The sequence below is a fragment of the Panthera pardus genome, unplaced genomic scaffold (genome assembly GCF_024362965.1).
Source record: "Panthera pardus isolate Hobbes unplaced genomic scaffold, ASM2436296v1 HiC_scaffold_8, whole genome shotgun sequence".
Taxonomy (NCBI): Eukaryota; Metazoa; Chordata; class Mammalia; order Carnivora; family Felidae; genus Panthera; species Panthera pardus.
In genome coordinates this window covers 128495365-128508074 of record NW_026527013.1, presented here as the reverse complement: position 1 = coordinate 128508074, position 12710 = coordinate 128495365, and positions in this window count along the sequence as shown.

Genomic DNA, 12710 nt, shown 5'->3' with positions numbered 1-12710 from the left:
AATTTGAGGAAAATTTTATTTAACCACTATTCTGGCAATATTTTGTAGCAAAACACTTTGAAGCTACATCTATTAAGTGAGCATAAAATCACACCCACAACATTAACAAAATATATAGTATTCACCCCTCAAAACAATAGCACATGGATCCAAGTCTTCTAGGAGCAGTTATGAGTAATTAAAGTACAAGTTTAAGAAAACTAGTTATGACACATCTTTGTTCTCTACCAATAGAAATTATCAATTTATCCCAAGTGACTATTTCTATAGACTTTGATCTCAGTATATTCAGATGCAACTTCAGTTTGAGCAAGAATGATCAAGGGAATATTTCTTTTATAGTATTTCTATTCCAGTTGAAAACAGCAAAATTCAAGAATTTATTTTATTTTATTTTATTTTATTTTATTTTATTTTATTTTATTTTATTTTAAATATATGAAATTTATTGTCAAATTGGTTTCCATACAACACCCAGTGCTCATCCCAAAAGATTCCCTCTTCAATACCCATCACCCACCCTCCCCTCCCTCCCACCCACCATCAGCCCTCAGTTTGTTCTCATTTTTTAAGACTCTCTTATGCTTTGGCCCTCTCCCACTCTAACCTTTCTTTTTTTTTTCTTTTTTTTTCTCCCCCTCCCCCATGGGTTCCTGTTAAGTTTCTCAGGATCCACATAAGATGAAAACATATGGTATCTGTCTTTCTCTGTATGGCTTATTTCACTTAGCATAACACTCTCCAGTTCGTCCACGTGCTACAAAGGGCCATATTTCATTCTTTCTCATTGCCACATAGTACTCCATTGTGTGGAGGTTCCTCAAAAATTAAAAATAGACCTACCCTATGACCCAGCAGTAGCACTGCTAGGAATTTACCCAAGGGATACACGAGTACTGATGCATAGGGGCACTTGTACCCCAATGTTTATAGCAGCACTCTCAACAATAGCCAAATTATGGAAAGAGCCTAAATGTCCATCAACTGATGAATGGATAAAGAAATTGTGGTTTATATACACAATGGAGTACTATGTGGCAAATTCAAGAATATTTAAAAGTACATTTAATTCTATTATGGAAAGTAACCATTTTGATAGACAAAAACATTTGCAAATTTATTAGGGAGGTTGTTAAATGCCATATTGATGGTAAAAACAGTAATAATAGTGATATTAATAAGAGCACATTTTAATATTCACTGTTTGTTACAAGGCGTTTCAATATATCCTAAAGACTAATAATGTTACCAAACTCAGACTCCTTTTCTCTATAAAACACAAGCTGTTCATTTTAACATATAATTTAATTTCCATTCTGAGTAAATGAAATTCTTAACCAGGAAATATTGCAATCATTAATCTAGCATAATTAAAAATGATTTTCTTTAAAAGTTACAGTGTGGATAGCTAACATATAATTTGAAATTGATTTTAAAAGGAGCATAACAGATATACCAATTCACAGATTTATAATATGGTTAAAAAATGATAGTAAGATATTAGATATGGATTCATATGCAATCCCAAAAGCATATTACAGCTCACTGGTACCAAGGGGCAAAACAGCATTATTCAGTCAATGAAAGAGGTGAAGAAATAAGCAGACTGAGCTACCCCTTTATACCTCATTCTTTTGAGCATCTGAGATGCAGAGTAGTCAGAGGTCCTATCACTGAATTATAGCCAGGCATCTGACACTCTTGCCAACAAAGGAAAGAACATGCTTCACAATAATAGGAAGAAAAGAATAATCTCACATAACAAATGGATAAACGGTAAAGAGGAAGAAATTTTGTCTACATCTTCACAGAATATTATTACGCTTATTGAATTACTCTTTTGTAGCCCATTTTATTTGGCCATCTAGTTTTTTTATTAATCATGTTACATATTTATGTATCAATTGTGTTTGTTTGGACATAGCTGTTATATTAATGTAGCCCTATGCCAAACAGAAAAACCACTTTATTTTTTTTTAAGTTAAGACTATTCATCAGAGTACTATTATTGCTAAATGTTCTTAAAGTAAACCTATTGTGATATCACTGACCTTTTTAATTTGTTTCTCATTCAACAGGTATTCATTAAAATCCTACTATGACGAGAAGAAAGGCAAAGAAATACTAAAGCCTTCTAGAAAAAAAATTCATTCTGTAGACATAACATAAACCTATGGACCATCATAATCTGCCTTGCGTTAATACTGAATGACATGCTAAATCAAATTCTATAGGCAGTAATAGCCAATAAACATTTGAAGAAGAGAGATTAATGAAAGATCAACCAATAAAAGAAAGCTTAATGAAGGAGTTGGGTCTAGGGGTTGAGTGATGGTTGGAATTTGGATAGGCTGAAGAACAGGGCAAAATGTTTCAGGAAAGAAAAAGCCTTGGGATTAAGAATGTGTGTACATACACACTGAAGATCTGTGTGTAGCTGGAACAGATAGTGTGTCCCAAAAGAGGACATGAAGAAGTGTTTGGGTAGAACAGGAAGAAGCCAGACTGGGGGAGGAAAGGTGAGGTCCAGTAATAAGATGGAAAGTTGAGGCATCATTCTATGTCATTCTAATAATAGTGATAAGGAAAATAAAGTGTTATTTCCATTAATTTAAAGGTCACTTTTAGTACTTACTCCTCTAACTAAGGAATGCTGAGGAATGCCTATTGGATATTCTCATCAAAGGTTTAACCACACATGAACAGATGAGTTCAGATATCAGTTGTATCATCCCAGTATCATGCTATATATAGCCAAAGAAATTTTCCAATGACCTTAGTGATAAAAGGAAAGGGAACAATAGTCCTGCATCTAAACATCAAATGGGAAAGAAAAACTCAACATCATGTTCAGTGGAAAACTTGAGAATCTATACAGAAATGTCATTTGGGAACAGTTTTCCCTTATTGTATCACATAAATTGTATCCCTCTGTGTTAGGTATAGAATCTAGTTTCAAAATCTAGATGGTGAAGCAACTTACTAACCCTGGTACTCTGGATGCTTAAGAATTTCATTGCCTCTTACAAGTTGTACTAATGCCTATGGATATCATCTTTTATCATTTCAAACATGACCTTTTTCAATGAAAAAAAAAATAGTTCTCATTACCCTAAAGTTTCTATAGAAATTGTTAGGGTGCTGAGATGTTACACCTCAGGGTAGTTGGGGTGGGGGAGCTTATGGAGGCTCAGTAGGTCTAATCTGACCCTGGGTTGACTTAATCCATAGAGTCATTAAAATATTAGCATTTTATATGTGTGTCATAATATGGAAAAAGGGTGAGAAACAACACTTCATATAATAGCAGCAATATTGAATCAATATCCTGATTTTTATTGATTCATTCATTCAAGAAATATTCCCTATAGGAACATTTGAGGTCCTAGATCCTTATGAACATGTGGTTCCTTATGACCAAGAAGGCCTTAAAATGTTCCCCTTAGCTTCACTAACATTTAGACAGGCTTCTTCCAAACTCTAGGTTCCTGACTTGCCTTTCCTTAGAGCATTTACTTTAGAAAACCTATTATTATAAACCTTCTCTACCCCCTTTAAGAGGTAAATCTTTTTAACACATCTTGCCAGTTTTATGGCTCAGGATGTCTTTCTTGAGGACCTGGGAACCATTTATTTGCAGGGTAATCATCAGGACAGATAATGTCTCTATTTCTCAGTTTGTGGGAGGGTAGGAGCCTAACTTCTGTAGTTACTTGCTTCAAGTTATTAAATTATCTCTTGTCTTAAAGACAGAGGAAAGTTCACTTTTCCTTTGGGATGAATTCAATTGGCAAACACAAGTGACCTATGATCTCCCTTTCATTCAAGCTCTTAAAAACCCTACAGACCTGTTTTAGTAGAGTTGGATTCAGAATGAGTTCTGTTCTCACTCCTCTATTACAATAACTTTAATTAACTAATTAATTAATTAATTTATTTATTTATTTAAAATGTTTATTTATTTTGAGAGAGAGAGCATGCATGCAAGTGGGCAAGGGGAAGAGAGAGAGGGAGAGAGAGAGAATCCCAAGCAGTTTCCTCACTGTCAGTGCAGAGCCCTACACGGGTCTTGATCTCACAAACCCTCCATGAGATCATGACCTGAGCCAAATCAAGAGTCAGACACTTAACCAACTGAGCAACCCATGCGCCCCTATTACAACAACTTTTAAGCAAGTTTCCCTTGCCTATTTAACACTGTGCAGTGCAATTTCTGCTTTAACACTTAATTTTACCATTCTGCCTTGCATTGTGTTCCCTGATATGTCATTTCTTGTTGATCTTGTGTTAGGGGACCTAACATGTGTTGATCATGTGAGGGACCTCATGTAATATACTGTTTATATATGGCTTAATGCTATGACCATTTAAAAAAAAGTTTCACATATTCTTTATTTCTACTTTATCAGATAACCATAATGTCTTAAAATAGACTCTTATGAGATAGTACAGTACACACAAAGTAGTTCATTAAAATTATTGAAAAAATTATCATTCTTAAATGTCTATTTGATGATAATCTTATCATTAATGTTGTTTATCAACAGCTTTCCTCTACATTCTATAAAAATGGTGGTTTTAAAAAATATTTTCCTTGGCCTTCATAGGAAACATTTATTAAACAGAGTATACCCTATCATAATCATAAAAAAGATGAAAATATATGGGTTGACACCCTGCCTTCTGAATTTACTATTGTCTGTTTTAAAAGAAATCAATTTTCTGTATTTTTGGCATCATTTTTATGGGTAACATCTAGCTATTTGTATTGTTCATTTTCCAGCCTGTTCACTCATTTTCTGTAAGACAAAGGTTTTATATCCATAATAAGGAAAAACACTTTAATTTGTACATGAATGTTACTTTCCATAATGAGTCAATTACTTGCTGAGTGTATGTTTTCTTTAAATGCCACTATATCATTTTAACAAATATACTGTATTAATTTCTGAAGAAATGTGCAAATCATATCATAATATATTTCTGAAATGGTGTTTATCCATTTCATTGCTTTATTTACATGAAGCAGCAGTGACATTTGCAAACTAGCTGTGGTTATAACAGGTGTGCTTGCCCCCTGGATATCCTATGGATATATTCCTGCTAAGTGGTAGTCTAATCACCCAAACTCCATGGAAGACTAAATTTAAATCAGATGTTAATTGCCTCTAGAGTTCAGCTGATCTTTGCATTCAATTATCTCCCCTAAAGCCAAATGGAAAAATACTTTGACTCAGGAAATTGTATATGAAAGTCACATCTGCTGTAAGGAAAATAGGTTTATAAACTATGCATTTAAAAAGAGTAAACCCTTACCCATTCTTAAATGTAGTATTTCTCCCACTATCTCTTCTAATGTCTTCGTCAAATGATTTCTATTAAGAGATTATATCTAGAAAATATTTATTTGGTAACTCTGTCATAATAAGCTTCTTTAAATAACGGACTCTTTTTTGATGAAATGATGGAAATTTTTTTCATCATTCTATATTGGGCATCACTCAGCAGAGTCTGTGTCTACAGATGTTCCACACATCTATGCCAACCTACCTTACAGACTTAGGGTAGCATGTACTTGAACAAATGATTTATTTTCTCAACTTTTCTCTTCCTCCAATTAACTTATTTTCTAACTTTTCCAGCTCCTCTTCCTCCTCTTCAGCTTTAAGACAGGTGTTCCAAAACGAACAAGTTCATTTAGTGTTCTACTCTATAATCAATCCCTCTTATCTAATGTCACCTCTATTCAGGTGACTTCCAACTCTATGTCTTCAGTCTTGACCTCTCCCAAGTTTCAGTTCCAGTTTTCCAAGTACATGTTGGCTGCACAGGGTATTCTTTCTGGCAATCTAATTCCATCCCCCACCTCCTCCCCTATCTGATTCTTTTCTTTTTCTATATACTTTATCTTTTATTACTATCTTAATGGGTATTTGAGCTCAAACTTTTACAATGAGCTTGATTCCTTCACTAGTTTTCCTTCTCTTCCTTAACCCCCAAGTGATCCACCTTTACATTTAATCTATTTAAGCTTTCTAATTTCTTTTCTGATAAAATTTCTAGTCCTACTGAACTTGATACAATTGGTACTGTGTGAGAAGTTATTATTATATACTACATTTACATTTCCAAACATCACAGTGAGCACCTTAGTCTAGTTAGCAAGAATTGGTGACAAGTCTATATATACTCTAATCATATTCTTGATTTTTCTGTATTCACTCCTTTGTTTTATAGATAATAACAATGTCAAAACGCTCTTTAAGTGTCCTGTCTAGGCTATACTTTTTATTAAAAATGAAGGGAGAAAATTGCTTTTTGAAGATCAGAGCTATTAGAATTATTTAAAAAGGACACTGCATAAAAAGTGTTAAATTCCTGGGCAAAACAAAACAAAATCCATACTATTACAAATGTCTATTCTATTTCTAAGCCATATTAAAAGCAAGGAGTTGCAAATATCCAAAAAAAGAAAGATCAATCAACCTACTGGTGAAGATGAAATCAACTGATGGACAGCAGAAACAGTACTAAATACTCTATGCCACACAATAAGCCCCAGTTTATACGTGGCACACAATTCTTTGTGAAAAAGAAGCAAATATGGTTACTTGAAAACCTATCCAATTACCAGAAACTTATCTCATACTCTTGTTTTCTATCATGAAATACATGACTATAAACCTATCTTTTTATTTTATTATTATTATTACTTTTTAAATTCAGACAGGCACTGAGTAAAAGAAGCTCAAATGTAATGGAAGAAAAGAAATACCATGCTTCCCCCCCACCCCTTTAAACTCTCATAACATAAAACAGGCAAGCCAATTTAAACTAGATTTAGAAAATAAAAAGTTGCTGTCTGCCTGGTTTAATCCCAGTGAATTTTATATCAGAACAATAAATCCCTGAAAATGTAGGCTTCCAATGGAACCTTGTTAAATATTTAATCATAGGCACTAGGCCCATAACCATAAGCCGTGCTCCTTATTCTTATTTATTTCAACAGTAACTTTTCTTCTTTTTATGGAAGAGATCAAATGATGAGGAATAATCACTCATGTGAGCATATGTGTGCTTACCAATACCATCATGGCAATATTGCCGCATACAGATTTAGTTGTATGAGAATGAAATTATAATAATGACTACTTCTGCAACAGAAAGGGAAGAAAATCTCTCCCCTCTACATTTGCTAAATGTATGAGATTATGATAAAGGCATATATTTGTTGGGTTGTTTTAGATTTATATTAAAAAATAAAAATGCCATTTTGAGTTATCAGAAGGCATCAATTTAATGCCCAAGTATATACAGCACAAATATAGGAACAGTTCACATTTTTTTTTCCTTGCTTGTTTTTGAGCTTTATTCAAATGGAATCATACAGAATGTGCTATTTAATGTTGGGCTTCTTTCATTATGTTTGTAAATTTCAAACATATTTTCAAATGTGATTGTAGTTCATTTTTATTTCTTTATAGCATCACATTGCTATGTGAAAATGAAACCCATTTTCGTTATTCTTTCTATTGATGCATGCTTGGGTAGTTTCAAGTTTAGAAAATTACCAAATGATGCTGCTGTGAAAATTCTTTTGCATAGTGAACATATGTAGGCATTTCTATTGGGTTTTTCCCTAAAAGAGGAATTTTGGGGCCATCAGGTATATGTAAGTCCATCTTAAGAAGATACTACCAAAGAGTTTTTGAAAGTGATTGTAACAGTTTACATTCACAGCAGTGAATGAAAGTCTAGTTGCTCTCTGTCCTCACTAACACTTGGCATTGTTGATAGTTTTTATTTAGTCATTGTGCATTGGTATCAGACTGTGTTTTAACTCTGATTTTCCTGATAAGTGATGACGTTGTGTATTTTTTCATGTATTAGTGCACATTTTAAAGTTGATTTTTTACTCATCCTTCAGAGCAGAGCTTAAATGTCATTTGTTTAAGGAGGTCTTCTTTGACCCTTCAGAATAGGTCTATTTTTCTGATCTTTGTTCTGCTGAAAACTGGCCTTTCTTTCATGGCCTTAATCTCAATAATGGAAGCTGTCAAATTAGATTCCACCCTCCAAGAGGGAAGAAGCCACGTGCCCAACTTGTTAAATTCTATATTGCAGTGGCTAACATGGTCCTCACATATTAAGCACCCCATAAATAAAGGATCTAGTACTGCATTCACAAATATAAACTTGATAATTCCACTTAATTATCAATAACTGAATAGCTAAAAAGCCCGACTCAGGATAAAATAAAGTCTTTGAACCCCCAAATTTCTATAGACAAAAAAGAGGCTGAGACAATTGTTCCACTACAAACACAGGCCGTTTCCTATGGCAAAGGAACGATGAATTGGCATGGTTAAAAGTCTAGTGGGCAGAGGAGTAGTAGGAGCAGAGCAGCAGGGAGGAGGCAGACCCTAACCAAGGAACTCCTCAGAGAATGCTGTCAAGTTTCAGAATTATTAAGGATGAGCGGCTGCTGTGTGCCTCCTGTTTTCCCTCTTTTTAAACTAAAATCTCAATTATGCTATTGTTAAAAAGAAAACCACAGGCCCAAAATGGCATCACTTAAGCTGAGTCCCCAAACCAGGGCTTAATACAGAAGGGAAATGCAGCTTCAACCTCCCCCAAAAATGTAGACTTAATCAGTCAGTCAGGAATTTGCTGAGTGAGTCTGCCACTTGGGCCCTCTTCATTCCCCCAAAGGCAGTGGAGGTAATATGCATGATAAGACTCACTGCATTATTCCCTAAGGAAAAGAACCCTTGCCTGAAATAATCCTTTTTTTTTTTTTTTTTTTTTTTTTTTTTGGCTAATAACTTAATTGTTCCACCCTCCTTCCTATAAAAACTTTTCATTTTGTATAACTCCTTGGAGCTCCTCTCTACTTACTAAATGGGACGCTGCCCAATTCATGAAAACTTTAATAAAGCCAAATAGACCTTCAAATTTACTCAGTTAATTTTTTTTTTTAATACTGTCCTAGGTCTGACAATTATTTCCTGCTGGGTGATTGTGAAACAGAGAACTGGTCTCTTTAGGGCATAAGACTTCAAATCTAGAGGAATCATACCAAGGAACCAAATCCAAGCGTCCTGATCCATACCTACACCTGATTTAGATAATAAGATTCTGAATCTTGAGCTTGGTTTTCTAATGGGATAAGATATTATAGAAGTCTTTGGAGGAATGTAAATAATTTATGGCCAAAATCAGTCTATGGAAATTTAAAAACATGGCTGCAAATTCTTTCCTCCTCTTTCCCCAGAGGTATATGCCTCTTCCCTTGAGCTTGTGACTACTTAAACAATAGCATATGATAAAAATCATGCTATGTCACTGCATAGGCTAAATCATAAAAGGCCATTTTGCTCCTGTCTCCCTATTGTAACATGCACTAAGACTCTTTTTAAGGTGGCCAACTACTCTTAAGCTGTCACGCTACAAGGAAACCCAGCTATATGGAGAAGCCAAGCCAAGCCAAACCAGTAAATCAACTCAGCTGAGCAAGTCTTCAGATCATTCCAGCTCAGTAATATAAATGAAGATCAATGGATCACAAAGTTTAGTCCATGGACCTCTTAAGAGCCACTGAAATTCTTCCAGGGAGTACTTGAGCTCAAAACTATTTTATTAATAATGCTAACACATTGTTGCCTTTTGTATGGTGTTGATATTTAAAGTGGTGCAAAAACTCTCTGATGCCTTGGCATGAATCACCACTAATACTCTTTAAATTCTTCACCAGCACACATGTACAGAAAAAAAAATGTCATTTGCACTTATAAATATCTGTGGTGATGCAGAAAAAATATTAATTTTATCATATCAAAATCATTTAGTAGTCATCTTTTTAATATTCTATGTGACAAGATGGGAAATCTGCATAAAATACATTGCTGCATACTAAACTATGATGCTTGTCTCAAGGAGAAGCACTTGGGCAATTGAGCTGTGGGCTGAATTACGTGCTTCTTTCATGAAACATCATTTTCCATGAGAAAGTGACTGAAAAAACTGTGGTTATTCATCATTAGGTTTCTGAAAAAATATTTTCTCAAAAAAGGAAGAATTATTTCCAAGAATAAATTGACAGTATTGATTGTCAATGATAAATTTTGAATTTTTATCTGCCACTATCAGCTTAATAGCTTCCTTAGACTTTTCTGATGAGATGGGTGATGTTTTAATAAATGTCATTTTTTATTTTTATAATGAAATGTATTCACATTTGCAAGGGCTGCATAGCTCAGTGAAATCATATTTTCCTAAAGACCTGTGCACATTATAAAAATCATTCAAAGGTAAAAGATCCATTCAAAGTACAAGACATATCAATGGATTTTAATGTAACAGTGCAGAGCTCACTAACACAGTTTCAGATTCCACACTGCAAATGAACTTTAAAAAAATATCTCTTGACTAATTTTGGTACAGTATTGAAGGAAAATATTCTCAACTATCTGAAGAGGCTATTAAAATATTCCTCCCTTTTCCAACTTCACATCTGTGTAAGGTCATGTTTTCTTCATATACTTAAAACAACATATTGTAGCACTGGACACAGAAGCAGATAGGAAAAATGATGTTTTCTATTAAGTCCACATTTAAAGGTTTTGCAAAAATGTAAAACAAAGCCACTCTGTTCACTTTTTCTGTTTTGGAAAATAAGCTTTTTATTCAAAAAGTAATCTGTGATATCAATTAAAGAGCTTAGAACTATTTTAAATAAATTGAAAATAAAAACTTCTAAAATTTAATTTTTAATATGGTGAGTATGTGTTATAATCCACATAAACAAACATTGCTTTTTGGTCCTTAATAAATTTTAAACAGGCGAGTGTTCTGAGACAAAAAAAAAAAAAAAAAAATTGTTCCAGATGATTCCAGACACTAGTTGTTGCAGTCAGTCATCCCAGCCATTCAGATCTTCCCAGCTGAGGACACAGACATCATAGAACAGACACAGCCATTCCTGCTGTGTCCTTTCTGAATTCCTTACCCAGAGAATCCATGACCATAAAAGAATGGTGGTTGTTTTGTGCCACTAAGAGCTTTATTCTACAGTAATGATAGATAACTGAAGCTGTACTTTGTCTCCCAGCTTCCCCACCATTATAATCCAAGTTCTTCTTACATTCCCTGTGACCACTCTGCACTCACTCACATAAAGTAGAAGCTGGGAGTTTCCTAGATTGCCCCCACTCCCTCATGACAGTGTCCTGGGTTTACTGAGTTTGATAGATTTTTCCTATTAGATAGCTCAAGAAGTCCTTCACTCTTTTGCCTTTTCATAGCCACATTTAACTCAGGCACTTAGATCTCTCATCCTAAAGATGGCAACAGCTTTCTAATTGATCTTCCTAGCTCCAGTTGCCCTTGTAGTCAAACTAATATTATATGTCAGGAAAATAATTTTTTCTTCTAAGGATAAATTTGGTGTTATTAACTTCCTGCTGAAAAGCCTTCAGTAGCTAATCACTACCTTCAGGATAAGGAGTAAACTCTTTAAGGAGAACTAAAGCCCATGTAATATGACTCCTACTGTCTGTTTGGTCTCCTCTCCATCATAAGCTTTAATTAATTTTTAATATGCTACTGTACTAACAGTAGCTTCCAGAAGAAACCATTATCTCTTAAAATCTCTGTGCTTGTGTATTCAACTTTCCTTCTGTTCTATTCTGCTAGACTTTTAAGATACATGTTAATAACTCTTTTTGGAGGCAATATATGAATTCTAGAATTCATTCCAGAAGAATGAATTAGGTTTTCTGCTTTGTGTATTTATATTACACAAGTTTATGCCTCCCTTTTAACATTTATCAGACTATATAACTTATGCTGTACTGAGAGTTCACTGAGAGATGGAATTATATTCCACCTTTGTATTTTTGAAATCCTATTATTTATCACAGTGATGAACAAATATCTATAGAATGAATAAAGAAATTGTTTTTATACAGTAGATATTTGTAGAAGAACTTGAAAATAATTTAGCCATCCATAGTGAGAACACAGTAGTAAACAAAGATTCAAAGCTAAAGGATTATAAATGGTCTTTAAACAAGTGAATAATTTTTTTAAAATGTCATTTAAAATGTTATTAATAAGAAGACATCACAGATTCTATTAGTTTTCACCTAAGATTGTACTCTTTTTTACTATTTAATATCTGCTTAATCTAGCATTCCAGAGCTGATTAATACTTTCATGTTTTCAAAGATATAAAACTACACAGTAACAGCAACTTAATTCTGTACTCAAATATGCTTTGCAGTGCAATATTCATGCTTCAAATATTTATACAGTATTTTAGTTTAGCACAGTGCAATTATTCTCTGTATATTACCAACTGACAACCTACCTGCTTCTTTAACAAACTTGATTTCAATTTGTGATATGGAAAAAACATAAAGTGGAGTATGGGAAATAGGGAGGGTTTTGACTAGAAAAATGACCAGCAAACTCCATTAGGTTTTAAAAAGATCATTTTGGCTGATTTTTAAAATAGCCTTTAACGGAGGTGTACTGAATGCCTTTCACTAGCACCTCCAGATTTATTCTCCATCCTTCTCCACCCTAGTCCATGCTCCAGGAGGTCACCCTATATGAATGGCATCAACTGGTTTCCTTTCTTTCAGCTTCTAGGTAGATATGTCCAATATAGGTGATTCACATACTCTTTGAGTCCAGCCTTCTGTTCT